Source organism: Macaca fascicularis, chromosome 13 (genome assembly GCF_037993035.2).
Source record: "Macaca fascicularis isolate 582-1 chromosome 13, T2T-MFA8v1.1".
NCBI classification, from domain to species: Eukaryota; Metazoa; Chordata; class Mammalia; order Primates; family Cercopithecidae; genus Macaca; species Macaca fascicularis.
The window spans coordinates 107195235-107221739 of NC_088387.1; the positions used below are offsets into that span (position 1 = coordinate 107195235).

The window sequence follows — 26505 nt, forward strand, 5'->3', positions numbered from 1 at the left end:
TTAGCTCTAGGATGAGCTCCCAAAGGCCTTCCTGACCAGACTGGAGACAGTTGGTGCCCACACCTCCACCTCTTGCCTGGATGTATGCTATGTATCTTTCAAGGTCTAGGTCACTTGTCATTTCCTCTCTAAAGCCTTCTCATAGGCAGAATTAATTAATTCAATCAACAACACATGAAAATGCACCTCCTCCTAGGTGGTGGGTTCTAGTAGTGATTATATACTCCTCCATGTTCATTCCTCCTTTAGCGTGCCTCTTCTAGAGCACTTATCACAGGTTATAATTATTTATACCTTGGTTTCTTCTACTGGACTCTGCATTCCTTCAGAGTCACTGTCTTACTTATCTCTGCATGGTCAACATTTTTGTTTTCTTTTTTTTTTCAGACAAGGTCTCAGTCTGTCACCCAGGCTGGGGTGCAGTGGCAAGATCTTGGCTCACTGCAACTTCCACCTCCCGGGTTCAAGCTATTCTCCTGCCTCAGCCTCCTGAGTAGCTGGGTTTACAGGCGCCCACCAACATGCCTGGCTAAGTTTTGTATTTTTAGTAGAGACAGGATTTCACCATGTTGGTCAGGCTGATCTCAAACTCCTAACCTCAAGTGATCCACCAGCCTTGGCCTACCAAAATGCTGGGATTATAGGTGTGAGTCACCATGTCTGGCCAGGTCAGCTTTTTGTACAGCACCCAGTGCAGAGTAAGCACTGAGTAAGTGGTGGTCAATTTTAATCTGCTAAAGACTTTAAACTCAGTTTCTCCTTCAGAGTTCCATAGTTTCAGAATCCATTGTTAGCAGAGTTGTAATGATCTCTCCTGCACCCACATTGACAAGTTTTGGTTTGGATGTCTCAAAATAAAGCAGACACCACCTAGGAGAGATTTTACCCATAAAAGCCACTCTCATATCTTAGCTGTGAGGACAGTCTCTTTTTGTTTCCAATCTTCCTCTTTCACTTTTGCTCTCAGGAGTGGAGTTCTCTCGCTGCCCACACCCCATATGAAATTTCCTCTGCGTCTTGGTCCACTTTGCTCCTCTTCCCTCCCCCTTTTGTCTTCCGGGTCAATCTCTCCACAGGGGCCTTTGTTCTTCCTTTGTGATCTTGCGCCATTCAGGATCTCTGCCTTTGCCTCCGTTGTGAATCCCTCCTTCAGCCTTCACACATCCCTCCTGAAGCAAGCTTCTTTCAACCCTCTGCCTGCTCCAGCTCTTGTTGCATCTTTGCATCATGAGGCTCCACCCTCATGAACGAATTAACTCCCAAAACTCCCGTTTCCAAAATATTACAACATTGGTGATTAGATTTTAACATATCAATTTTGGAGGAACACAAAAATTTAGTTCATAACAGATAGTCATGCGGTGAAACTAAGGTGATATATTGATTATTTGCCTGACACAGAGTCCCTCAAACCACATGATTACCTTATAAATTCCTCCTGACTTCCATATCTAGGCACAAATCTGGTTCTCTTTCTTTCTGTCTGCAGCCTCTCTTCCTCTTTCCACCTGCTAACAGAGAGGTCTCTAAGGAACAATGTATAAAGGGATATTAAAAAGTTCTTTGACTATTTAACAAGAATCAGATAGGCAGTTGAGAATTCCAAACTTTTGATGAATAAGCCCTTCAATTTTGGTTTAATTATTTACCTCATGTATAATTATAACCAGAATAAATTTCTACATTTTCAGCATTATACCTCAATTCATGCTCCTTTACAACAATTTCTAATGATTTTGCCGCAATGTCTATATCAAGGCTCTGATTGTAGAGACCCATTTAACTATTGCCAATTGAACTACTTATTATTATGCATTCAGAGTGAATGTAAATTGTCTCATGTCCCTTGAAAGGAATTAGAGACGGCTTGATATATTAATGAAATCATTACCATTTCATTAAACTGCATGTTTTGAACTGGACTATTCTGTGGCTTAGAGAAATGCAAAAAGTGCATTCTCTTATGTGCATAATCACAGTAGATGGACAAACTTATAGCACTCAAAGGCTGCAGTTTGTTTCATGAAATACCTTCCTCTACATGCATGAAATTCTCCATAAAATGATTAAAAGTCAGTGGGATATAAAGAGGAAAAAGAATCTATGTAAAACAACTCTTTATTTTAGAAAAAGAAGACCATTTTTATCTGATTCTCAGAAACCAAGGTTAATTTATTTAGATGTGTGTAGAAATTATTATGTGTATAAATGGTTTTTGAACTTCAAATTATTACATGTAGAAATGGTTTTCAAACTACCTTCCTCTACATGCATGTAATTCTTCACAAAATGATTAATAGTCAGGTGGATTTGAATAAAGAGGAAAAAGAATCTATGCAAAACAACTTTTTATTTAAAAAAAAAGTGAGTTTTTATCTGATTCTCAGAAACTAAGGTTAATTTATTTAGATGTGTGCAGAAATTATTATGTGTATAAATGGTTTCAAACTTCACCCATTTGAGTAAAGTTTAGGAATATGCTTCAATAGCAATGAACATTATTAATTAATTGATTATATATTATTTTATTTAACCACTGACATATAATAATCATATGTATTTTTGGGGTAAAGAGTGATGTTTCAACACATATAAGGTACAGTGATCAGATCAGGATAATTAGCAGATCCATCATCTTAAACATTTATCATTTCTTTGTGTTGTGAATGCTCAATATCCTCCTTCGAGGTATTTAAAACTATATAATATATTGTTATTAACTATACTCATCCTATAGTAGTATAGAACACTAGAACTTATTTCTCCTTTCTAGCTGTAATTTTGTATTCTTTAACAAGTATCTCCCTATCATCCTCTTCCCCCTACCCTTCCCAGTCTTTGGTATCCTCTGTTCTACATTTTACTTCTATGAGATCCACTTTTTTAAAGTTTCTACATATGAGTGAAAACATGCATGTTCAAATTTCTGTTCCTGGCTTATTTTGCCTAACATAATGTCTTCCAGTTCCATCTATGTTATGAACGAAAGAATTTCATTCTTTTTAATGGCTAAATAATATTTCATTGTGTATATATACCACATTTTCTTTATCCATTCATCTGTTATTGGACACCTTGGTGGATTCCATATCTTATGAATAGTGCTACCATAAAAGTGGGGATGCAGGGGTCTCTTTGATATACTGATTTCACTTCCTTTGGATAAATGCCCAGTAGTGGGACTACAAGATCGTATGGTAGTTCTATTTGTAATTTTTTTGAGGAACCTCTCTACTGTTTTCCATAGTAGCTGTACTAGTTCACATTCCCTAATCTCCATATCTTCACCAGCACTTTTTTTTTTTTGTCTTTTTGATATTAGTCATTCTAAATAGGGTGAGATGATATACTTCATTGTGGTTTTGATTTGCATTTCCCTGATAATTAGTGATGTTTCTTAAGCATTATAAAATATATTTGTTGGCCATTTGTATGTCTTTTTTTGAGCAGCACCTGTTCAGATCATTTGCTGATTTTTATTTGAAATTTTTTGTTGTTGAGATATTTGAGTTCCATGTATATTCTGGATATTAACTTCCTGTTGGATGAATAGTTTGTAAATATTTTCTACCATTCTGTGGGTTGTCTTTTCGCTCTGTTGTTTTCTTTGCTGTGAAGAAGCTTTTTTTATTTGATATTATCCCATTTATTTTTGCTTCCATTGCCTGTGCTTTTGAGATCTTAATCATAAAATCGTTTTTTCCAGATCAATGTCCTGACCTATTTCCTCTGTTTTCTTCTAGTGGTTTTATAGTTTGGGGTCTTACATGTAGGTCTTTGATACATTTGGAGATGATTTTTGTATAGGGTGAGAGGTGGGGGCCTAGTTTCATTCTTCTACCTATGGGATATTCAGTTTTCCCAGCATTATTTATTGAAGACACTGTCCTTTCCCCAGTGAGTATCTTTCATTCCTTTGTCAAAAATCAGTGCATTTAAAAATAACTAAAAGTGTATAATTGGATTGTTTGTAACACAAAAGATAAATAGTTGAGGGGATAGATACTCCATTTTACATGATGTGATTATTATGCATCACATGCTTATATCAAACCATCTCATGTACCCCATAAGTATATACACCTACTATGTACAGAAATTAAAATAAAAAAATCAGTTGACTGTATATACATGGGTTGATTTCTGGGTTCTCTATTCTGTTCTGTTGGTCTATGAGTCTATTTTTATGCCAATACCATGCTGTCTTGGTTACTACAACTTTTTAGTATCTTTTGGAGTCTGGTGGTATGATGCCTCCAGTTTTGTTCTTTTTGTTCAGGATTGCTTTGGCTATTTAGGGTCTTTTGTGGTTCCACATAAATTCTAAGATTTTTTTCCCCTATTTTTGTGAAGAATGTCGGTGGTATTTTGACAAGGATTGTATTGAATCTGTATGTTATTTTGGGTAATATGGTTATTTTAACAATATTAATTCTTCCAATCCATGAGCATGGCATATCTTTCAATTCTTTTATAGTCTCTGTAATTTATTTCATCAGTGTTTTGTAGTTTTCCCTCAGAAGTTTTCCACTTCTTTGGTTATATTTATTATAAGATGATATAGTTTGGCTGTGTCCCCACCTAAACTGTAGCTCCCATAATTCCCACGTGTTGTAGGAAGGACCTAGTGGGAGATAATTGGATCATGGGGGTGGTTTCTTCCATTCTGTTCTTGTGATAGCGAAAAAGTCTCATGGGATCTGATATATGGCTTCTCCTTTTGCTTGGCTCTCATTCTTTCTTGCCTGCTGCCATGTAAGACATGACTTTCACCTTCTGCCATGATTATGAGGCCTCCCCAGCTACATGGAACTGTGAGTCCATTAAACCTCTTTTTCTTTATAAATTACCCAGTCTTGGCTATGTCTTTATCAGCAGTGTGAAAACAAACTAATACACAGGTTTTTTTTTTTTTTTTTTTTTTTTTTTTTGTAGCTATTGTAAATGGGATTGCCTTCTTGATTTCTTTTCCGGATGATTCATTATTAGTATGTAGAAATGCTACTAAGTTTTGTATGTTGATTTTGTATCCTGCAACTTTACTGAATTTGTTTATCCGTTCTAAAAGCTTTTTGGTAGAGTCTTTAGGTTTTTCTATGTCATCTGCAAACTGGGACAATTTGACTTCCTCCTTTCCAATTTGGATGCCCTTTCTTTCTTTTGTTGTCTAATTCCTCTGGCTAGAACTTCCAGTACTATGTTGAATAAGAGTGGTGAGCATTGGTTTCCTTGTCTTGTTCTAATTCTTAGAGAAAAAGCTTTCAGCTTTTCCCTGTCAAGCGTGATGTTAGCTGTGAGTTTGTCATGTATGGCCTTTATCGTGTTGAGGTACTTTCCTTCTATACCTTATTTATTGAGAGAGTTTTATCATGAAGCTGTGTTGAATTTTATCAAATGCTTTTTCTCTATCTATTGAGATAATCATAAGGTTTTTATCCTTTGTTCTGATTATGCGATGTATCATATTTATTGATTTGCATATGTTGAACCATCTTTGCATGCCTGGGATAAACTCCACTTGGTCATGATGAATGACCATTTTAATGTATTGTTGGATTCAGGTTGCTAGTATTTTGTTGAGGATTTTTGCATCTTTGTTCATCAGGCATATAGGGCTATAGTTCTCTTGTGTATGTGTGTGTTCTTTTTTGGTTTTGGTATTAGAGTTTTGCTGGCTTTGTAAATGAAAAGGAGTCCCTCTGCTTCATTTTTTGGAATAGTTTGAGAATAATTAGTATTAATTTTTCTTTAAAGTCATTGGTAGAATTCAGGGGTGAAGTCATCCAGGACTGGACTTTTTTTTTTGTTTTTGGGAAACTTTTTATTACTATTTTGATCTTGTTACCTGTTATTGATCTTTTCAAGTTTTCTATTTCTTCTTGGTTTAATCTTGGTAGAATATATGTATTTAGAAATTTATTCATTTGTTTTAGATTTTCAAATTTATTGGTATATATTGGCTCATAGTAGTCTCTAATGTCCTTTGTATTTCTGTGGTATCAATTGTAATGTCTCTTTGTTGCTTCTGATTTTATTATTTGGGTATTCTCTATTTTTTCTTAGTTTAGCTAATGTTTTGTCAATTTTATTTATCTTTTCAAAAAGCCAACTTTTTGTTTCACTGATCTATATTTTCTGGTCTAGATTTTATTTATTTCTGCTCTGACCTTTATTATCTCTTTCCTTCTAATAATTTTGAGTTTGGTTTGTTCTCGCTTCTCTAGTTCCCTCAGATGTATCATTAAGTTGTTTATTTAAAATATTTCTGGTTTTTTATATAGTTTTTTTTGATATAGGCATTTATTGTTATAAACTTACCTCTTAAGACTGCTTTTGCTATGTCCCATAGGTTTTTGTATGATGTGTTTCTATTTTCATTTGTTTCTATTTTCATTTGTTTCAAGGAATTTTAAGTTTTCATATTAAATTTCTTCCTTTACCCATTGCTCAGTCAGGAACATGTTTAATTTCCATGTGTTTGTGTAGTTTCCAAGGTTCCTCTTGTTATTGATTTCTAATTTTATCCCATTGTGGTTAGATAAGATATTTGATACAATTTTGATTTAAAAAACCTTTTGAGACTTGTTATGTGTCCTAAAATATGTTTTATTCTGGAGAATCTGAAAAGAATGTGTATTATGCAGCTGGTGGGTGCAATATTCTGCAAGTGTCTGTTAGTTCCATTTGGTATATGGTGCAGTATAAATCTGATGTTTCTTTGTTGATTTTCTGTCCAGGTAATATGTTCAATCCTGAGAATGGGAAATCCCCAAATATTATTTCACAAGTGTCTATCTCTCCTTTTAGATGTAATAATATTTGATTTATATATCTGTGTGGTTCAGTGTTGGGTGGATATATATTTACAATTATTATATTCTCTTGCTGAATTGATCCCTCTATTCCTATATGATGTCATTCTTTGTCTCCTTTTATTTTTTGACTTGAAGTCTGTTTTGTCTGATTTAAGTATAGCTACTTTTGTTTGCTTTTGGTTTCCTTTTGCACAGAATATCTTTTTATATCCCTTCATTTTCAGTTGATGTGTGTCTTCACAGGGGAAGCAACTTTCCTATAGACAGCATATAGTTGAGTTTTGAATTTTTATTCATGCAGTTGTCTATATCTTTTATTTTTATTTTATTTAATTAATTAATTTATTTATTTTTGAGGCAGAGTCTGGCTTTGTCACCCAGGCAGGGTGCACAGTGGTGTGATCTCGGCTCACTGCAGCCTCTGTCTTCCAGGTTCAAGCAATTCTCCTGCCTCAGCCTCCTGAGTAGCTGGGATTACAGGTGTGCGCCACCACATCCAGCTAACTTTTTTATTTTTTATTTTTTAGTAGAGACAGGGTCCATCATGTTGGCTAGACTGGTCTTGAACTCCTGACCTCAAATGATCCCCTGCCTTGGCCTTCCAAAGTATTGGGATTACAGGCATGAGCCACCATGCCCAGCCTCAGTTGTCTATATCTTTTAAACAAATTTTAATCTTTTACATTCAAAGTTATTATTATTAAGGGAGGACTTACTCCTGTGATTGTATTGATTGTATCTGATTGTTTTATATATTCTCTTTCCTTTATTTCTTCTATTATTATTTTTGTGGTTGGGTGGTTTTCTGTAGTAATAAGTTTTGATTCATTTATCTTTAATTTTTGTTTATTGGACATACCAGTGAGTTTTATAGTTTACTTGTTTTCCTGATGGTGGTTATCATCTTTTCATTTCCATATGTAAGAGTCCTTCGAGCATTTCTTGTAAGGCCAGACTATTTGTGATAAATTTCCTCAGTCTGGCCAGGTGTGGTGGCTCTGCCTGTAATCCCAGCACTTTGGGAGGCCAAGGTGGGTGGATCACCTGAGGTCAGGGGTTCAAGACCAACCTGGCCAACATGGTGAAACCCCATCTCTGCAAAAAAACACAAAAATAGCCGGGCATGATGGCGGGTGCCAGTAATCACAGCTACTTGGGTGGCTGAGGTGGGAGAATCACTTGAACCTGGGAGGTGGAAGTTGCAGTGGGCTGAGATCACACCATTGTACTCCAGCCTGGGCGATAGAGCAAGGCTCCGTCTTAAAAAAAAAAAAAAAAAAAAAAAACCAAAAAAACCCATACTTTTTGCTTGTCTGTGAAATATTTTACTGCTCCTTCATTTCTAAAGGGTAGTTTTGGTGGTAATATTCTTGGTTGACAGGCTTTTTTTTTTCTTTCAGCACATTTAACGTATCATTCCATTATCTCTTGGCTTGTAAGATTTCTACTGAGAAATTCACTGTTAGTCTAATATGGATTTCCTTATATGTAACTTGACACTTCTCTTGCTGTTTTTAGAATGTTTTGTCTTTGATTTTTGACAATTTGACTATCATGTGCCTTGGAGAAAAGCTGTTTGGGTTAAATCTTTTTTGAGTTCTTTGAGCTTTCTAGATCTGGATGTCCATCTCTCTCCCAAGACTTAGAATGTTTTTAGCTGTCGTTCCATTAAATATATTTTCTGCAGCTTTCCCCTTTTCTTCTCTTTCTGGAACATCTGTAGTGCAAATATTTTTTCACTTAATAGTGTCCCATAACTCCTGTAAGCTTTCTTTTCTTTTTTATTCTTTTCATTGTTGTTATTATTTTCTACCTGTGTTATTTCAAGAGGCCTTTTATTTTGCTTGGTCTAGTCTATTGCTGACTAAAAAATACAGTCTACTGTTGAGTAAAAAATACTAGTCTATTGTTGACTAAAAAATACAGTATTTTTTATTTCAGTTATTTAATTCTTCAACTCTGGGATTTTTGATTTAAAAACATGTCTGTTTATTTCTTGGATTTCTCTTTTACATAATGGATTGTTTTTCTTATTTCATTGAATTATCTATCTGTATTCTTCAATATTTTCCTGAGAGTCCTTAAGATTATTATTTTGAAAATGTTTCCTGGCATTTAGTATATTTCCTTATGATTGGGGTCTATTACTGGAGAATTATTATGTTCCTTTGGAGGTGTCATGTTTCCTTGCTTTTTCATATTTGATGTGTTCCTCTGTTGACTTCTATGAATCTGATGGAACAGTTGCCTCTTCCAACTGTATGGAGTAGATTTTGTAGAAAAATACTCATTCATATAGATGGGTCTTGGGGTGTTAGTTTTATGGGGTGCATTGGCTTTGGTTGTAGATGGACACAGTAGTGTAGTCTCTGTGTAGTTGCTTCAGCAATAATCCATGCTAGTGATGTTTGTGAGTGTCTCAGTAACCTAGGCTGAGATTGTGGTAGTGGTGACATGACTTTGCTGGGGGTGGGTTTTCCAAGTGTTTCTTAGGTTAGGGGCATGTGTGGGTTGGTGGATTGGCCAATATGGGGTCTGGATTGCTCAAGTTGGGGACATGGGGCTCTTTTGCTGGCTGGGGGCATGGGTGCACAGTTGCTAAGTCAGCCTGGAGGTGTGCCTGCTAGGGTAAGTTGTCAGGGCTAGTTCTCAGGCCAAGGATATAGGTGCACAGCTGCTTAGCTGGCCTAGGGACATGTCTACCAGGATGGCCCATGGGTCTGTTTCTCAGGTCTGGAACACAGGCACAGAACTGCTCACCTGGTTTGGGGGGCCATGTCTGATTTTTAAAACAAGTTTAATACATTTTTTTAGCTCTTCAAATTTTGCATGTACTTAGCAAATTGATCCATAGAAGTTCTTTTATACTGAGGGGTGGAGAGTGACTGGCATTTGTTACAAGAGTTCTGAGTCACTTTCCCTTGGAGTTCAAAGCCCCAGCACGTCAACCTGACCACAGGCTCAGAGAACACAAATCCTTTCCTGTCTCTTTCCCATGCTATCTATCCTAAACCATGTCAGGAATTTTAAAAATTGAATAATTAATGATTAAGAAAGGAAGAGATAATGTAACTCAACCCTTTCATTCATATATCAAGGTGATATACATCAAGATGCGTCAAGACTAATGCTTAGGCCCTACAATACCACAACAATTGGATGACTTTTAAAAATACTCTTAAAACAACAGCAATGACAATAAAACAAGTCAATGGCTTGAAAATTATCATACTTGTCATTTAAATGGTTTGAAAGTTCCAAGAAAAAAGCTGACATTATCTATTAGATTTGAATGTCTCCTGGTTGTATCAGCCTAGTGCAGTTATGGGAAGGCAGTGTTATGTTAGTGTGAATTCACAGAATCTGCACATGGAAAGTGGGCTTGAATCTTATTTCTGCCATTAATCAACTATGTGTAATCTTGTTGGTTGTTTTCTTTTCTGGAGCCGCATTTTGTTTTAATATATGTAATAGGGAAAATCATAGCTCCCACTCCACCAATTTCATAAGATTTTTTATGAATAACAAATAAGATATTTGATATAAGATATGAATATTTCTTGTAAAACAGTTTATTTACCGTTAAGACCCTGGGGATGGACATGGTTACTGGGAAATTGGGCTGTGTGAAATGAGTGCTCAAAGGTGGTTTCACTTTGAGGACCAATGTGACTAACTACTTGAACTTGGTTGGGTTCACTTTCACATTGGTTTACCTCATTTCAGCCGTCAGGTAAGGCAAAGGATATCCCTGACACCTAAGGGGTATAAGGTGGGGGGTGGGAGGGTTCCCTGCTGCCTCCTTTTTCTCTCAACGATGTGTGTGTTTCTCTCACACTAACATAATGCTGCCTCTGCTCCCAGAGACTCCTTTGGGACAGAACATCCCCAAATCAAGGGTCTTTTATTCTTCATGTTAATTTTTAATTTTTTTAGGCTGTAGAATATGTATATGTTCTTTCATATCATCTGGTCTGAAAATGTGCTTCCTGGGTTTATAATTCCTCGCTGGGCTAATTAGTGTTAGAAGACAATTCTTCCTGTTTTCTTGGTGTTCCTGTATGGGTCAGGCCTTCTGAGCAGTGGAAATGGACTCACTATAAAAAGAGAACGTTTCCTCTCTTCCAGAGCCATTTGTTCTCATTGTAAGGGTAATAAAGAAAGTCTAAAAACATCTTTTCATCTCTCTAGAGACATTGCTTATGTATCAGATTGAAGAATTTCCCCTTTCTCCCATGAGGGGATTTGTTTGTATTCCAGAGCAAAACGTAAAATCTCCCGCTCTCCAGAAGAGAATTTGGAAAGATGTGTCTGTAGTTTGTTATGTAAGCTCTGAGTTTCATAATTTTGGGGTTCTAGTTGTGTGTTGCAAACTCCTGCGTGTGTAGATATTAGGTCCACATTGCATGGTCCTGTGGGGAATCACTCTATGGGAAACTGACACAGGCTGCTTCTTCTCTTTCTCTGTGTACACACACGCATGCACGCACATACATATGCACTATATATAGATATATATATATGCATTCCTACATATATATGTATATATATGTGCATTCCTACATATATATGTGTATGTGTGTGTGTGCGTATATGATGTTTCGGGTTACCTTGCTAGCTTGTGGTTGTGGCAACATCTTATATCCTTAATAGCTTTAGCCTTAACAATTACTTTCTGCATTATTTACTGAGCCCACTTGAGGTAACAACCACATAGAGCTTCATTTTGGGCTCTGAAAATAGTATTTTTAGTAGGTCTAGTTTAAGAATCTTTGAGAATTGAAAACTTTTTTTTTTTTTTATCAGCCTTTAAAAGGAAACAGACAAATCTTTTTCTAATGGGTATTTACAACATTAAGGGAATAACTTGAGGATGATGGTGTACTTATTATTTGTCAGTGTGTGAGTGAGTCCTTGACATTGCCATTGTAGAATTGCTTCGGGAATAGATTACCATTTGTGCCTGGGATTGCTGGAGACTGGTTAAGAGAGAGGTTATTCCTTTTTCTCATCTCAGTCCACAAACCTTTGTGAAAAAAGAGGCAAGATTTTTACTTATCAGAATTTATGACATTTGTCGTTTACCAGAGGTCATTCTTGATGGTAGTTCAACATTCTCACAGCTATTAGTGCATCGAGGAGAGCATTGGACTCAGACTCAAACCTGAATGAGAACCAGAGGCTGATTCTGATTGTCACTGGTTAGATGGCCTTAGGAAAAGCACTTTAATTTGCTAATCCTCAGTTTTTTCACTTATTAAATTAAAATGCCTGAACTGATTAGCAGGAATTTTATGAGGATCAAAGGGACCAATAAATGAGATATATTTTTACAACTATGAGGCGGAAATACCTAGGCCCATATAAATGCTTTTAACATTTAAATTTATTTATTTTTGCTACTAGAAAGATTTAAATGCCCAATCTGGCTGTGTGTGCTTTCCTGCTATTCTTCAGGGCAAGAAGTGAAAATAAAACAATGTGTCCCTGATTTCACCTATTTTTTTTATAAGTTTAAGGAGAGCGGCATTTAATTATCATGATAGAAAGTAAAATCATGGTACACAGGTAAGACACCATCAGAGGCGTCTATACCTTGAGGAATGAGGGGCTATCCAGAGTGATTCCTGAGGCACCAAGTATGTCAATTAGATAGTGCCTTGTGGAAGGGACATGAGAAAGGGGATTGTAGGTTCTGGTCAAGGCCCTGGTTACCTAAGTGCAGAAGTGAATGGACCTTGGAGAGGCCACTTGGAGTGAGAGGTTATGTCACAGACTTGGACTGGCATCAGGGAACCATGGGAGAGAACTGAAGATGCATCAAGACTAATCTAGTGAATTAGCTCCAAGAGGAATGAGTCCTTGGTAGCATCCTGTAGCACGCAGCAGTTGTGTACTCTGGGCTCTAGAGAGACAGAACTTAGCAGGGTCTCTGAGACTAAGGAACCCAGGGAGTAGATGATGAGGCCCTATGTAGACTCTTCAATGGCAATAGTTGTTTGGCATTGCCACTGCTGAAGGCTGTTTCTGGGTGTAGTCACCTCTGTGGATTGTCACTGCTGTTGAGAGTGACACTTTGGAGCCATAACTGTTGGAAGGTGTTGCCGTGGCTAATAGGGAAATTGTCAGTGGGAGTCCAGGTTGGAACATCTGTTGCATAGCAAACATCTTCCTGAGATGGAGGGACCAAATTATGTCATGTTATTTTGTTTTTGTCACTTTCAAAACATTATTTTGTAAATCTTCATGATAGCTCTATAAGTTAGGTATTATTGTCTGCATTTTACAGAGCTAAGGACTGAACTTTGGGAAGCTTAAGTGACTGTTAAAATCATGCAGTAGACTAAATTGTGGAGCTGGGATTTGAACTTAGATCAAATGACAAAATCCAAGCTCTTTTCATTTTCAACACATTTTGTTACTTAATGGTCTTTAGCCTTTACTATCATCCAGGTGAATGCCATGCTTGATATCTGGAGTTGGATGGAGATCTTTTTTGTTCAATGCACTCTCCACTAAAAAGAAAGAATCACAGTTTCCCAGAGGACAATCTGATGAGATTAGAAGCTCAGACAATCTGGGATAGAGCTCAAGCTATTAACAGGGACCTTTACACTAAGTCTACATACTGATTTCTGGTAAAATATGTAGTTCACAAGGAAAGAAAAAACCTTTGCAAAAAGAAGGACTGCAATAAAAAAAAATCTTCATTCCTTCAAATAAACAGCATAAGTTTAAAAATCAAGACAGCAAAGGATGGAAAATTCTAAGATATGCTTGAATTTAAAAATCATGAATAAATAAAACAAACTTTAAGATGGAAAATCAAAAACATTGATAGAATTGGCTTCCTACCTATCAAACAGCATGTGACTGAATGGGTCTCAGCAGCCACTGCTGGTTTCTAACGGGAATTACCCATTATGTGGGAAAAAAAGACCGTGGTGGCACTCAGTGGCTGGCCTTAGATAATTGCCTCACCTAGTGTATCTGGATAATTTAGTTTTAAAATTAGTTCAGATTCTACGAAGATGAATATCAGCACATGTATTAAAAATGCCCTTGGTGAAAAGCAAAGTGAAATGATGGATGGTCCTGTGTCCTTGCTTGGCATCATGTCCGAGGTCCCCTGGGGTGGTTAAGAATTCCTGACTGGCTTAATGTCTACCTTAATGATGACAAAGAAGTACTAAATAGTGTTTAATGATATTTTAAGTAGATCTGAAGTGCAGGCTCATGACCAACATCAAGGAGTAGAGGAAATACAAATGAAAGTCAGAAACAGAACAATAACCACAAACCGCTTCCTGCAGCAGTGAGGATTAATAAACTCAGAGAGCTCAGGGGGACAAGCTAGCATGTCCAAACCTGAAAGTACCTGCTGGCCTGTCCCAAGTACTGCTGATGGCTGGACATGACTAACCAGTTGGCTTCTTTGGACATCTGAGTTTGCAAAGCAGGTGCTTGAAAAGTTGGGAGAGACATTTTAAATATCGTATTTGTAATTGTAAATGAATAGTTATGTATTAACTTTTAAATAAACTTTTAAATAAAGTTTATTTTTATATAAGAACATAGAAAGAAGAATAAAGTATTGACTTTAATCTTATCACCAAACAGAAATCACCTTTGACCTTTTCGTGGGAATCCTTCATATTTTACGCTAGCATAGATTTCATTTTTAAAGCATAGCTGTAATCATATTGTGTATGCAATATTTTTCAGTTATTATTTAGTAAAGTCATCTTCATAATTATATATTGTAATAGCTTTATAATAATGCCTTAAATAGAGGTGACATAGTAAACATACCCTATTATTACCTAGGTGTTTTCCATTTTTTCACTCTCATTAAAAAATACCATAATGAACATCATTGTGCAGAAAACCTCTTTTCTGGCTTCCAGAGAATTCCTTTGAATTAATTTCCAAAGGTAGAATTTCTGGATCAAACATATGATAAGTCCTTGATAAAGGCTATTTGTTTCTTGGAAGGACTGTGTGATTTTTTTCTATTATAATACGTGCTCATTAGCTCTAGGTATTCTTATTTTTGAGCTCTGCTAATTTAAATTAAAAACTCCATGTTCAATTCTTGTAAACTTATTGAGTCACTATTAAAACAAAATATTTTACCAAGTTTGTTACCATATGTTTCTTGATGTTACTTGTATTTTTCATGTTCTTTGCCTTTTCATCTTGGATTGGCTTCAAACTGGTCTCCCTCACCTCTGGTCTAACCATCCTTCACATGTTGCTAGAATTACTCCTAAAAGCAATACCCTCATCACATTACTGCTCACTCAAATATTTCAAAGGATTTCCATGTCTACAGAAGTATAGTAAATTCCTTACCCTCTGTGAAAAGCTACCACAATATGGTTCAAGCTATCACACTGCCTGGTACCGGGTAGCTGCAATATGGAAGTAAATAGTCTCCTGAGAATTGTGCAGTATTCTCTCAACTCTTGTTGAGACTTGTTTAGGGTCACACATTTTCTTAAATTCTAGCAGGTAGGCAGGCAAGCTTTCTTCGATAAGATAATCTGGATGAAAGAAATGCCGCTGGAACTCTGTTCCATGCTTTGCTTTTACATTCCCAGTGGAACAGCAGTGCGGGGACAAGCCCCCTCTGCCTTTGAGTCAGAACCTCCTGGGCTCTAGTCTGGCCTTGGCCACTCATGTGGCCTTGGCCTGGGGCAGTCACTTAACCTTTGAAATAATGCCCATCTTCCAGAGTTATTCTGAGGATAAAGTAAAATGATGAAAAGTACTAGTGCATTGTGTAAATGAATAACTAAACGAATCGCTCTTCTAAATAAATAATCCTACCCCTTCAAAATATGAATATGCAAAATAGTCAAACTCATAGAAGGAACAGAACAGAATGGTGTCTGCCAGGGATGTTGGGGAGCGAGTAAGGGGAGTTGCTAACCAACAGGTGTACAATTTCAGTTATGCAAGATGAATACATTCTGGAGATCTGTTGTGCAATATCGTGCCTATAGAGAACAATACCAAAGTGCGCATTTAAAAAATCTGTTAAGGTGGTATGTTTTACGTTAAGTATTCTTACCACAATAAAATAAACAGTTTAAAAAATTTGGTTCTAAGGATTTTATTTTAGAAGCACAAGTAACTTAGACTTTCCAAAAATTCATAATACAGGTTCCAACATGTCTGAGTGAAACAATGTTTAATTGTTGTCAGTTTGGGTGTTAAGTTCACTCCTTTTTTTTTTTTGAGACGGAGCCTTGCTCTGTCGCCCAGGCTGGAGTGCAATGGCTTGATCTTGGCTCACTGCAAACTCTGCCTCCTGGGTTCTCGTCATTCTCCTGCCTCAGCCTCCCAAGTAGCTGGACTACAGATGCTTGCCACCACGCCTGGCTAATTTTTTTATTTTTATTTTTACTAGAGACAGGGTTTCTCCGTGTTAGCCAGGATGGTTTCGAGCTCCTGATCTCGTGATCCGCCCGCCCGGGCCTCCCAAAGTGCTGGGATTACAGGCGTGAGCTACTGCGCCTGGCCAAGTTCACTCCTTAACTGGCAGGAAGTTCTCCCAGCTTTTCCTAAGGAATCCAGATCCTGATAACCTCATTAATATAATTTTCCTATTGAAAATGTAAACTTTGCCATGTAATACAATGTATGATATCTGTCACTCACTTATCCCTGAAAACACTTTTTAAAGTCTTGAAAGTAACTATTGCTGGATCTGGTACCTCACACCTATAATCCCAGCACTTAGGGAAGCCAGTGTGCGGGGGTTGGATTGCTTGAGTTCAGAAGTTCGAGGCTAGCCTGAGCAACCGGGCAAAACCCTGTCTCTCCGCGCGCGCGCACACACACAAACACATCAGCTGGGAGTGGTGGTGCGTGCCTGTTGTCTCAGCTATTCGGAAGGCTGAAGTGGGAGGATGACCTGAGTCTGGTGGTTGAGGCTGCGCTGAGCCATGATTGTGCCACCGCACCGCAGTCTGACAGAGGGTGAGACTCTGTCTTAAAAACAAAGAGTAACTGTTTCCTTACTCACCGTTTGGCAGGTAATTTATCATCACATGCCAGTTTGGGGGAAACTATCAAGGATTCTTGTGTACAATGTTGAAACAAATATAAAAATCAGGAAAATGTAATGATAAAAATATTGAAAACATGATTTATATGCAGAAACTTTTCCTTATTTCTAATTGAATGCTAATTTTTAAAATTTCCCCAAAACTGTGCATCATTTGCATAGATTTGTAGGTCTACATATCATTTATTTTAAACATTTGGCATCAAATCAGAAAATACAAATAAAAAAGGGACAAACACCGATGCTGTGCTAAATTAACTGGATACTGATAAAACGATTTTCTGCGTCGAAGGAAACTAAGTTTATTAGTGACCAGAGGCCAGGAATCCAATTCGTGAAGATAACGCGAGATTATGCATTTGAATCCTTGGCTCTGAGACACGCTCTTAAATGTTATAGATTCCAGTGGCCTAAAAATATTTTAAAGTATGTCCAATTTTTTATGGCATTTAAAAAATAGATGTCTGAAAACAACTGAGAATTTCTCAACTTGATTTATCTTGCACAAGTCACAAGAGTAAAGCCGATTTTCTGACACTGTGTCCTGCATTTATCTTTCAGGAGTGAGAGCGCATTCTAATTAGAACTAATCCAGTGGAGAACTTGAAATATCAGGTGCTTTAATGTGATTTGCTTTTTAACAGCCAAGACCATCTTGCCATAAATATTTTGCCCCTGGTTGGTTAGAGCCTAATTCAAAAAAGTGACAAAGTGGTAATGACTTCTGGGAAGCTGTTCTGTGAGAAGAGCTCAGAGATCTCTTGGCTGGGCTCAGGCTCAGAGGAGCAGGCTCGAGACCCTTTCCTCCCTCACTCTCAAGGAGCTACACAGTTGCTCACCTTTAAAGAGAGAATGAGAGACCTCCCCCAGCCCGTTTACATAAAATAGTACAATTCTTCCTCTCTTCCCTTTGCCTGTTTATTCTTCTTCACAGCTTTGATAACTGGGAGATGCAGAATGAATTTGTTCTTCTGTCTTCTTGGTGTTGGGATGTAAGTTTTATGAGTGGGTTGGTTTGTTGCTGTGTTCACAGTACCTAGAACCACACCTGACACTTGATAAGCGCTCCCTGTGTATTTATCAAAAGCATGAGTGGGCAAACAAATACAAAAATATAAGCAACTCCCAGACCATCTTCACCAGTCCAGACACTCTTTGATCATTCAGAACACACGGAATACAGAATCGGCATCTTCCACCTACACTATCTCCTTCCCCTTACCAACATTCATATCCTAAAAGCCCAGAGGAAATGATGCATCCCCAAATGCCCGCCTTGACTTATGCTCTGGAAATTAATTTCTCCCTCCTCTGAACGTCTTAAGCATTTTAAAATACTTGATACTATGTTAGAGTATTATATATATATGATTTGTCAAATTATAATTTGATTTGATATTTAATATGTTATAGCATTATAACTATTGTAATATAACTATATTTGCAATCTAACTATGTAGGTTTTCTCCTGCTGGTGTCTGAAATCCATGAAGATAAGAACTGAGTTGTAATCATATTTTTATCACCTAGTAAGTCTAATATCTTACATCATATATTGGAGATATTCAACAAATGATTTTGGAATAGCCAGCCAATGTGTGGCTGTTATATATATATAATCACATGTAGCACTGGAATAGCTGTGTGTGTATAACATATATACATGTATATGACATACATATGTACATAACATCTATCTATCTATATGTATGTATGTATATATGTGAAAATCCTGGTGAAGGAAAGGTCTGGGAAGTAGATAGTTCAATAGTAGAGAGATCACTCAATGATTCTTCCATCAACCTTGTGTTCCTCATAAGGACATTAAATTGCTCTGGAAATTCATAACATGTCATCAAGCCTATGCTATTTGAACATTGTTAGGACAATGGCTGCTGGAATACCTTCTTCCCAGCCGTGCCTGTGGGAGGGGTGCTGTCCTGTCCTGGACTCAGACACGCTCGTGCCCATGTCTGTTCCCATCATGCACTGGCTGTGTGATGTGTCGTTCACCCTCTCTGCACCTTAGTTACTTTGTCTATAAAATGGCGAGAGGAATTCTTAGCTTGCCAGGCCCTTCTGAAGGTGCTGTGAGAACATGACTGCCAAGTGCCCGGGTGTGTCTGGCACATAGTGGGCTCTCTCAAGCAGGGACCTGATCACTATTGTCATTGGGCTTGAGCCACCCCAAATGCTTTGCACATCGCTTGCCTTTGTAGAACGTCCTCATCAGACAGAAAAGTAGAAATGCAGTTTATCATCCTTCACCTCTCTGTATTAAATATTCGTCACCAGCTCCATCACAATTTCTTGGAAGCATTTGTTACGGTCATATTACCTGAGAGCAGCTGAGTTCACAGGAGGTAGGCAGGACATAAACTCTGGAAAATAATCCGTTTCAGTTTAGGTCATAACAACTTCAATCATCTATGACTAAACTCTCGGGTGCTGCACTAGGGCTTTCATGTATATTTTCTGTCCTCAGCAGACTTGTGTTCCTGCGTTCTGAGGAGCAAAGTCAGACTCCCATCTTCTCTAAGACATTAGCTCATTTTTAAGCCTATTTGCAAAACTGGGTTAAGTAGCAGAGAGTGGTTTTATGTATTGAAAACTGACTAGTCCAGAGTTACTCAGGAATATCTCATTCTAAGTGGTTGGCTTTTTTTTTTTTTTTCAGTGAAGCCTAAGCACTTTACTTTCAGACACAGGGCAGTTATCCTGCTTTAAGGAATTGATAAGAAAGGTATGATCCCAGCCCAGTGAGATTAAGCCACCACGGTGCCTACTTTCATGCCAATCTCACCGCCCACATGTACATGTGCCCTGATATTACTCACTCACTAAAAACATTTTTAAGTAATAAAATAATAAAGTGAGCTGTGATTTTTCACTCACAGTTTGGCAAGCAAGTGTATATGAACTTGGCCTTATTGGCAATAACTTCAATAAAACCAAATTACATGTACATTCTGCAATTTGCAAAGTTCACACTGTCATTTATCATTTACCACATCATCTGGTGTACACTACCCTATGCATTGTTAGCCCTGTTTTCCAGATGAGAAATGTGTGGCTCAAGGAATTTTGAACATTTGTGGAGCATATAGGCAGTAAATATTGGAAATGAGATATAAATCTAGGTCTTCTGCTTCCAACCCAATGAATTGATTAATAGATAATGTATTAGTCCATTCTCACATTGAAGCTATGAAGAACTACCTAAGACTGGGTAGTTTATAAAGCAAAGAGGTTTAATTGACTCTCAGTTCCACAGACTGTTCAGGAGGCATGGCTGGGGAGATCTCAGGAAACTTATAATCATGGTGGAAGGCGAAGAAGAAGCAAGCTAGTCTCACCATGGCGGAGCGGGAAAGAGCGTGCGAATGAGGAAGCGCTACACGCTTTTAAACAACTAGATCTCCTGAGAACTCGTTCACTATCACCGGAACAGCAAGGGGGAAATCCGCCCCCTGGACCCAGTCACCTCCTACCAGGCCTCTCTTCCAACACATTAGGATTATAATTCGACATGGAGGTTTGGGTGAGGACACAGAGCCAAACCATATCAGATAAAACTGATTTTTATCCGTACATAGGCTCAAGCGGTCCTGCTATTTGCGGACTTGGCAATTCCCAGGTTAGGTTTATAAATGGACTCCTCCGCGGTGCTTCAGAATAGTTGGCTATCTTACAATGATGTATTAACAAGAGTCGTTTGCAAGCCTGCTTCTCCGCTGAGAGAGGGAAGGTTTACTGAACTAGAGCCCTGTGAGAACTGTCACAATGGCAGAATTCCTGCAGCCTTGAATCAATGGGCATTTGCTGCCTCTTCTTCCTGGTCTGCCAAAGATGGCTGGTAGAGACCCAGGAAGGGGAAGAGACTTTTAGAGGATCTCTGAGTGGAATTGGGGGAGCTGTGGTTTGCAGAGCCAAGAGGAGAGAGAGGCTCAGTCAGTGCCTGAGCATTGTATGCTCGCCTGAACACTAATTAGAACTAATTCGATGATTGCCAGCGTGCTGGGAGTCTCTTGAAAGATGATCCGATTTGGAGAAATTCAGCCTGCTCCTTGGAAATGAAGCTCATCAGGAGACCTTTTTCTTACTGTCCTCTTGTGAATGAAAGTGTATTCCACTTCAAGAAGATGTGAGGGTAAAATTTTAATTGCATAAAAGACAGGAAATTCTCCAGGATGGTTCCCATAGCAACTGCAGTGTGTGTGTGTGTGTGTGTGTGTGTGTGTGTGTGTGTGTGTGTGTGTGAGATACATTTAACGTATGCATTCGAGGAGAAAAAGCAGCTTATCTTCACATACAAGTCTAGAATGTGGAACTGTGAAGGGAAAGGAATGGGATATGAATCCGTCAGAGTAGCCTGATACTGGATTTAATGTTTCCCCCAGTTTGTACATTTTCTCCTCACCATTGCAGTAGCAAGCTGCACCCTTTTGTCTCTTCTTTTTTCTTTCTGCACCCTCTTTTCTCTTCTTTTTTCTTTTTTCTCTTCACATAGGTAAGGTGCCACCTCGCCCAAGGACACCCTGAGGACAAAGCAGCTGACTCCTAGGAGACAGGGTCTTGTCCTAGGTCTCCATTGTGTGGGCCTTTGCCTCTAGAGATTGTTGAGCACACAACCTGTGAGAGCAGGAGACCGATGGGCTTAGCTGGCTGGCCAACTTTCACTTACTAGTTCTGAAATGTGGGCACATCTCTTAACTAATCCATTTTCTCTGTTTTCTTTTTTTTTATGTTTTGAAAATCTATCAAAGGAAGAAGAAAGCAACCACCTAGTACAGTATCATGTTTGGGAGAAAGAAGAAAAGGAATAGGCTCAAGACTTCTTTTCTTTCCCAGAGTCCTGCAGGAAAGTCAGAAGTCCAACTGGTTGGATTTACGCTGTTCAGTTGGAGGCCACCATGACCTGGAAGGTAAGACATACTGTTTGCTGAGACAGGTAGGGTGTAAAGAATAGATCATCAACCAGAGAGGAGACTTTCTGAATGGGAAAAAGTGAGGAGAAATGAACAGATGAGCAAGTCCAAAATAAATTAGGACTGCACCTCTGTTTATCCCCCTTAACAGAGGTTGCCCCTCTGTTCATGTCTCTTTTCTGTGGTTGCTTGGGAGCCAGCAATGTCTAACTCGTCTCATAGCCCCAAGACCAAAATCAAACTTATGGAAGCAGAGAGTAAAGGCTGGTTTCTACTCTCTGGGATTGAGGGAAATGAGGAGATGTTGGTCAAGGAATACAGACTCCAGTTATAAGATGAATGAGCTCTGGGGCTCTGATATACAGCATGGTGATGACAGTTAACAATACTGTATTGTTTACTTGAAATTTGCTAAGAGTGTGCGTGATAAATGTTTCCACCAAAAAAAAAAAAAAAAAAGGTATTTATGTGAGGTAATGGCTGTGTTAACAAACTTGATTGTGATAACCATTTCACAGTATAAGCATACATCGAATCACCATGTTGTACATCTTAAATTTATACAGTTTTATTTGTCAGTTTTATACCTCAGTAAAGCTGGGGGAAAATTAAACAAACAAACAACAACAACAACAAAAAAGCACAGGGCCTGGCATTGGGTCAGTGCTGGGCAAATGTTGAGCTGAACTAGTTCATTGCAGAAGACTAAGTTCATGCGCCAGAGTAGAAAGGGAAGCAATGTATAGTTTATTTATTTTAACTTTTATTTTAGGTTCGGGGGTACGTGTGAAGGTTTTTTACATAGATAAACTCATGTCTTGGGGATTCGTTGTACAGATTATTTCATCACCCAGGGATTAAGCCCAGTACCCAATACTTTTCTCTTTTCTGCTCGTTTCCTGCCCCTCTCTTTTCTGCTCCTCTCCCTCCACCCTCAAGTACATCCCAGTATCTGTTGTTTTCTCCTTTATCCATAAGTTCTCATCATGCAGCTCCCATAATTTAGTAAGATATTTGGCACCACATTTTTTTTATAAAAGAAAAGCATAAAATTGCTATTATAGGGTCAGAAACTTGGGCTTTCTAAATTCAAGCACAGTCTTGTTTTTGTTGTTGCTGTTGTTGCTGTTTGTCTTAGAATCTGTATTGTTAATTTTCCTTTTGTTTGGATAAGGATCTTTCTGAAAATTTCAGTGTGTCTCCCTTGAGTTCCTTGGGATGGAGAAGAGGGATTTTAACTTTTGCACACAGCTTTGCTAGAGAGAAAATTGAGGGGGTGGTGGCAGCTTTTTTCCTTCTGAGTCCTTGAAACATTTTGTACTTGGTTTGTCTAAGGAACAATTCTCTTACAATATCAGCATCTGCTTTTCTGCCCTTTGGAAAGCAGAAAGAGCTCTGGGGTCCCCAGTAGACTGCTTCTTCCCATAATATTAAATTCAGCCCTGTCAAGTCAAGATTTTCAGTGTTGTTCCTGGCATCTGAGGGCATCTGTCATCGCAAAGAGACAACAATATCTTCCGACAGCCCAGAGCAATTATGTCGGAAGTGTTTCCCCCTGGGCTGAAACATGGGCAGGTGGGCAAGGCAGGAGCAGATGTCCCCTGATTTGGAAGGGGGATTTGACCTTGAAGGACAGCCTGGTGCTGCATGCTGTCTGCCGTGGAGACTATCTGGACTGAAATTGGGACTCCACCACTCATTCGCACTGTGCCTCTTGATAAGTTCTGTCACCCCTCTGGGCTTCCATTTCTTCATTTGTAAATTGAAATCATAAATAGTACTTAGTTAGCTGAGGGTCATCAGGATGAAACAAGCCAATAGATATGAAAAGTCTTAAAATACTCCTGGCACTTAAGACAAACATAAGTATTAGTGGCTATTGTCCTTATTAGTGTCCCAGTGAATCTGGCTATCAGATAGACCCAATGGGGTCTCTTCTGTCTTCTCTGGATTCAGACCCAAAAGACACTATTGAAGATCTGTGTGCCAAGCACTGTCACAGAGACTTATAAATGTTATCTGTTTTTAACCTCAGAGGACAATAGGGACGTCACCGACTCATTGGCTTCTGAACAGGCCTGGTGATGATGGAGGTGGGGGGCACACGGGGGACACCTAAGACAGAGTTTGTACTTGTGTGCAGGGGAGGAGGTGAGCATGATATGGGTTATAACCTTGGAGACATGGGCTGCCAGGCTGGGCATTAGAAGATAATAGGCTGGGCGTGGTGATGTGGACCTAGCAACTTGGGAGGCTGAGGTCAAGGAGTGTGTGATCCTGGGAGTTCGAGGTTACCATGAGCTATAATCATGCCTGTGAGTAGCCACTGCACTCCAGCCTGGGCAACATAGCAAGATCCTGTCTCAAAAAAGGGGGAAGTTCTTTGGGGAGACACAGCTCAGCCCTGAGCAACCGAAGAACATCAGATAATGACGTGTCCAGGCTAGTGTCAGGTCAGGCTGAGGCCTGTGGTCTGCATTTGCTGAACAAAGCACAGAGTGTGGGTGGAGTATGCTGAGGTGGGGTGGGGTAGGACGGAATGGGGAAGTCTATTCCATATGATGTTGTAGGATGCTGAGCAGTCACAAAGATGAGTGTTTCTGACGCAGCCCAAGGGCTTAGAACAGGCGCAACAGCTCATGGCAGGAATGGAGGGTTCCACACGTGGTTGCTTCTCACAATCACCAGGTGAGCTGTTTAAAATGCAGATTTTTCTGCCACACATCCAATCCACTTATTCAGAATCTCTGAGAGGTGGAAACTGGAACAAAACATTTTTGACATACTCACCAGGTGATTCATGTGCAGCAGTCAGCCATGGGCCTCAAGGATGGGGGTTTGGGCATCACTGGTGTAGCCCATTGAGCAATGAGCAATAAAGCAGTTCCCTGTTGGGAAGTGAGTTGATACCTATAGTGAGGCTAGGCTTTTCGGGCTGAAGGCACTTCAGCCTGTGCTGAGGGCAGGTTAAGAGAAATGAGGAAGACAGCCTTGTTCCTGGCAGAGCCCAGAATCCACGTGGGACAGGTAATGGGTTAAGGTTGGGAAAAGAAGATAGGACAAGGAATAGCAATCAGCCCCAGGACTACAGGTGCTAGAGGCTCTGGCATGCCTGGAAGGTGGACCTCTCAGAGTGAGGGGAATAGCTACTCCCAGGGTATGACTCTCAGGAACCTTGTTAGAAGAGAATTGAGGAGCATCAGCCACATCCAAGACCCCTTGCTCTAGGAGGGTGCATCTGGAATCCCATATATCCTAGGCTCCGTTATCATCATAGCCCACCGTGGAACACGCAGGATGGGCTCTCGATCTTTGAGCTGCTTCAGGCCGTAGGCACCTGCTGGGCTTTGAGGGTTTCGAGAAATTCAGCAGGACTGGGTCCTAGCAATAAATATAATTCTACCTCCTCCTCTCTCATCTTTCTATTCCCACTACTGAAACAATCCCTTCACCATTTCTCAATAGTTGAAGCCTCTACTTTCTTTCAAGGTACATCTGAAATGGCTTTCCATTTGTTTATGGCAATCAGTTTTAAGCTTAAGGCAATTCGGTTCTTTTAAACATATACTTACTGAGTACATATTATGAACGAATTCCTGACTGTGGTGCTGGAATGTAAAAGAAAAATTAGGACAAGTTCCCAGTTCTCAGGAAACTTGGTGCAGGGGAAGAAAAATGCGGGTAAACAAACATCCTTCAGTGTGCTAGGTACATGATAGAGATAAATTCTAATTTTAAAAAAGTCCTGTGTAATAGCTATTTCTGTGCATGCTTTACCTCCTCTATCTGACTTTATCTCTTCTGTCTTCATAACTGGGGACATGTCTCTGTCATTTTTGTACTCCCACCCTCTGAAACAGTGAATAGAACTGTGTTGGTGTTCAACAGATATTTATTGGTTTGGCTTAAGCCAAATTCTATATAATGATATGTTTTTAATAAATGTAATTATTTGATTTCATTTAAAAGTCAATTGGGAATACATTATATAATATCACACTATTGGAAAGACAAATTTAGGAGCATTTGAGTTGGATTTAGTTTTATTTCTGGCAGTGACTGGGTTTTTAATAAACATGCTGGCTGCAAGGAGTAAAGATAAAATATAGTTTGAACATTTTTAGACAACCCTAAATTAGAAGAATTTGCCAACACTTTGAAATAGGAAATTTTGTGATTCAAAATTATTTGGACCAATTAGAGGATCGATAAAATCGAATGGAATGATTGTCATGAATGTATAGTGTTGTTCTAGAAGAAAGAATTAATGTCTCCAAATGCCCAATAAGAATGGAATGGCTGGAGATCATCTCAGCAAAGAAGAGAGGTTTGGGAGAGCAGGAGAATAAGACAGAAAAAAGGCAAATCAGCAGGTTTTGCTCCTCTGTCCCCTCCTCATGTCAACCTGAAACAATTTGTCTTGGATGTGGTAGAAATGAAAAAAAATAATAAATAAACGGGGCAGTTATCAGTTAAAGCATAGGTCTACAGTGTTGTAAATGGTGACTTTTGTCAATTTAATCTCTCCCAGTGTCTGTTTTTTTATGTGTAAAATGGGGAGCGTGGCGGGTTCTTCCCAGGGCTGCTGTGAGTGAGAATCCAGTGGGTTGCTATATGTAATATGCCCTGCAGGATAATTTGCTCATAGTAGGCACTCAATAAATGGCCACTCCATTCAAAGGTTCCC

General features: G+C 38.8%; 1 long non-coding RNA gene across 1 annotated transcript in view; it reads left to right on the plus strand.

Annotated features, from left to right (window-relative positions):
• LOC107127168 (uncharacterized) overlaps positions 1-22277 on the plus strand; it is an 83366-nt gene extending 61089 nt beyond the window's left edge. The window contains exon 4 of the long non-coding RNA XR_001484651.4: positions 21657-22277. This is a non-coding gene — a long non-coding RNA (uncharacterized lncRNA). The remainder of the gene's footprint in view (positions 1-21656) is intronic.
• Positions 22278-26505: the final 4228 nt, after the last annotated feature.